The sequence below is a fragment of the Gossypium hirsutum genome, chromosome D08 (genome assembly GCF_007990345.1).
Source record: "Gossypium hirsutum isolate 1008001.06 chromosome D08, Gossypium_hirsutum_v2.1, whole genome shotgun sequence".
NCBI classification, from domain to species: domain Eukaryota; kingdom Viridiplantae; phylum Streptophyta; class Magnoliopsida; order Malvales; family Malvaceae; genus Gossypium; species Gossypium hirsutum.
Genome location: NC_053444.1, coordinates 21611095 through 21615391, shown reverse-complemented (window position 1 = coordinate 21615391; position 4297 = coordinate 21611095). Strand labels below are relative to the sequence as shown.

At 37.7% G+C, this 4297-nt stretch overlaps 1 non-coding gene across 1 annotated transcript; it reads left to right on the top strand.

The window, feature by feature from the left end:
- Positions 1–3542: 3542 nt before the first annotated feature.
- LOC121220639 (small nucleolar RNA R71) lies at positions 3543–3648 on the top strand. The gene has a single exon (XR_005917859.1). It is a non-coding gene; the product is annotated as a small nucleolar RNA R71 (small nucleolar RNA).
- Positions 3649–4297: the final 649 nt, after the last annotated feature.

Below are 4297 nucleotides of genomic sequence, written 5' to 3'. Positions count from 1 at the left end.
CTAGGGTATTTCAATCAATTTACCCTTCGAGGGTATTTCTATCATTTTACCCTTCTGGGTATTTTGGTCATTTTACCCTTTAGGGGTATTTCGTTCATTTTACCCATGAATCGCAAGTTGGGCTTACCACTCAAGCGATCGTACGCCCGTGTGGTCTCAAAAGTCATATCTATGGCATTTTGGCTTTTCACCGATCTACGGTTGCAGTGGGACGATTACACACCTGATTGTGAAAACGCTCTAAGATCCACGAGCACCCAAAATCTACATTCATACAAGTTCTCCATTAGTCGCTAAACAATAGTGTTAAAATCCTTCTTTTACATTTTAACCAAAACTAAATTAATACTTGCCTTGCCTGTCAAAAGTGGCTTAGCCCACCTATACCACTAACGAAGGGTGACTAGAATCTTCTTGACGGATATCTGCATTGCAAACGAATTTATTAGACAAGATTGTTTAATCATGTGGTTTAAATCCACTTCATGAAAACTTACAGAAATACAGCTAGTATTCGGACTACCCCTAGAATGCTAGCCCACATACCTGCCTTAGATCGGGAGAAAAGAGAAAGGTTTCAACGACTTGATAATACTTGATACTCCCTCAATCCTCGAGGAGTTCGAACCGACAGAGAAGAGTATATACAGTTGAACCACAGACAATAAAAGGGGATAGCTCTCAATCAAAAAGAAAATAATAGGAAGTAGAAATCTAAGATAGAAAGAAAAGGTTATTTAGTCAAGGAAGAAAAGAGGAAGAGAAAGAGATTCGGCCCACAGAGAATAGATGAGGAGCAAAGGGAAGGGAAATTCAGCAACAAGAGAAGAGGGAAGAGGAAAGTGTATTTGAAAAAGGGCAACCACAATTATTCGGCCACCACACAAAAAGGAAAAGAGATGAGCAGAAAAAGATATCAAAGACACCCAAGAGAAACACAGTCTTAGCAAAAATTGGCACCCAAAAGCAAAAAGACAAGAACGCGAAACCGACCGAACCCAAAACTGACAGAAAGAAAACTTCAAAAACCGATTACCTGAGTACCTACTAACCAAATTCCGCACAAGCAAACCCCCAACCGAAACCTCTAGCTAGAGTTTTCCCAAAATAGCACAACTCTCCTCACAAACAACTCATTGATTTTCTCCTAAAATCTCTCCCCTTATCCCTCGTTGAATCACTCCACCAATTTCTCCTGAAACTCCCCCAACAACTCCATTCAAACTTCATTTAAACTCCCCTTAGCTGTGTTTCAATCCAACTCCACTACCTACATAGCTCAAGCAGCAAAATAAATATTCTACTGCACAACCCAGGACTTGAACCTCAGACCTCTCAGTTACACAACATGCCACCTTGCCACTTGACCACAAGCTCTTTTTGTGACATAAAACCAACACTAATATTTATAAGGCCTATATGTCTATGCCCAAATTTGTTTAAAAGAAAAACTAAAAATTCTGCCAAGGCAAAGACTTGAACCCAAGCTTCTCAAACACTCCCATACACACTCAAATCACTTAGCCATTAAAGCAAACAAGCAATTTGTGTCAAAACATGAAAAAATTAAAGACTTAGACTTTTGGGGCGTTACATGTTATCCTTTCCTAAATATGCGTACTTTAACTGTGAAGGTAGACGTTTTAACGCTAAGTGGGTGGTTCTTCTATGGACAATTTAGAAACGCTGAAAGTTTGAGCAAATAAATCTAATGTGTCAAACCTCTTTACAAGTCTATCAACAATTAGTTTGGATTCTAGCAACTCGTTGTGGTGTCCTAATGGCTCTTCATCATCAATATCAACTGAATCTGATTCACTATGCTCTTTTTCATGGTATTCTTTTTCAAATTCCACTTCCACAAAAGAATCTAACAAACTGACAGCATGGCACTCTTTGATATCATCAACACATTTTATAGCCTTGAAAACATTAAAAATGATATGTTCATTGTTCACCCTCATAGTTAATTATCCCTTTTGAACATCAATCACAGTCCTACCTGTTGCAAGGAAAGTTCTACCCAAAACAATAGGCACATCTTTGTCAGCTTTACAGTCTAACACAATGAAATCATCAGGAAAAATGAATTTATCTACCCTTACCAGGAAATCCTTGATTTTACCTTCTAGGTGTGCATATGATCGATCTACCAATTGTAAGGTTATAGTGGTAGGCCTTACTTCACCAATTCCCACCTTTTTGAACACAGACATCGGCATAAGATTTATGCTCGCTCCTAAATCGCTCAAGGCCTTCCCAACATATTGGTTTCCAATTGAGCAAAGTATTGTGAAGCTTCTTGGGTCCTTCACCTTTGGAGGCAATTTATTTGTCAACATGTAGTGCACCATTTATTGAGTGAGACTATTTCAAATTCTCCCAATTGTCTCTTCTTTGGAAGTATGTCTTTCATAAACTTGACATAGTTAGGCATTTGCTCCAAGGCTTCGACCAAAGGTATATTGATATGAAGTTGCTTAAGGACATCCAAGAATTGCCTAAAATGTTGGTCTTGTTTGTGATTTTGAAAACATTAGGAAAATTGGTAGGTGGGCGAACTTTAGGTTGTAATGATGATTTTGCTTGGGCATTATGTTCAGCAGTGCTATCTAAGTTTGCTTCAGCATATCTTGGTCCAGTTTTCTCAGTTGTGGTGCTCTTCTTGGGTTGTTGAAGTGTTTTGCTTGTAATTTTTTCTATATTCACTAATTCAGGAACAACATTCTTGAAAACTCTATCTAGTTGTGTGCCACTTCTAAGAGTGATTGCTTTACAATTTTTTCCCATGTGGTCTTGCATTCTCGATATCACTAGGCAAAGTTCCTTGTGTTCTTGAGTTCAAAGCATTAGCTATCTTTCCTACTTGATTCTCTAAAGCTCGTAATGATGATTCTTTGCTCTAAATCACATCATCTTTCTTGGACATATACTCATTTAGTAGAGACTCAATAGATGAGGAAGGAGATGATAATTGTCATTGTTGAACTCGCTCTAGAGGTAGTATATACTAATTGAAACCAGGTGGAACATTTATGGTATTTGGTCTAATAGCCGTGTTACAATTTCCAACTCATTGATTGTTCCGTCCAAAATTTGGGTGTTGTTTCCAACCAGGTTTATACATTTTGGAATAAGGATTGTTGTTCTTATTACAGTTGCCTATATAGTAGATAGATGTTGGGTTTGAGGGACACTCTTCAAACACGTGATCCTCACCACAATAAACACAAGATACCATTTTTGTTTTCAACTCTTTCACATCACTAGGCTTCTGCACGGTCTTTATCATGTTGGCTAAAGAAGGTACCTGAGTAGTAAGTGAGGTAGTAGTATCAAGTTCCAATGATGCAGCCACTCTCCTACTAGTTCCAACTCTTGTTGTGGGGTATTGTTAATCATTATTGGCATTTCCCTCCAAAATCTTATAGGCTTCATTGTAAGAATTATCTAACAAAGTTCCATTAGTTGAAGCATCAACCACCATTCGTGTCAGTGCATTTAAGCCATTGTAGAACATCTCTATTTGGGTCCAATGTTGAAATCCATGCATAGGACTTTCCTAAGCAAATCTTTGAACCTTTCCCATGCTTCATACAGTGTTTCATGCTCTAGTTTCTTGGAGGATGTTATATCATTTCTTAGTTTGGAATTCATATTTTGTGGGTTATATCACAGTAGAAATATATGACAGAGATCATTCCATGATTCTACTGTTCCAGATGGTAAAGTGTTGAGCCATGTTCTAGCACAATCTCTTAAAGGATAGGGAAGCAATTTGAGTTTTAAGGCTTCTTCAGGGATACCCTACTAGCTAAAAGAATCACAAACCTCCAAGAAAAGTCTCAAGTACAATCTGGGTTCGTTAGTTGGCAAACCACCAAACTGACCAATTGATTGAAGTATCTGAAACATTATAGGTTTCAATTTAAAACGAGGAGCTTGAATTTGTTGCCTGACTATTCCAGGATTAAAGTTCTCTATGATAGGCACTACATGCTCTCAAATTGGCCCATCCCGACCATCATACATCTGAGCAATAGGAGGATTAACATTTGGAGCTCTCAGATTAAGTTTTTCATTCATAGCAGGTGGATTGTTACTATCTTGATTCCTTGCTCTTTGTTCTCTTCTCCTTCTTAGCAAGGTCCATTCAATTTTTGGATCTAAGGGATAGAGTTCTTCAACAAGAATGCCTCTACGCATATAGTTAGTAACAGACTTGTTGAGATCACAAAACAATCAAATTAGGAACTAAAACTATAAAATTGCAATAACAAAAACTAAAATTACCAAT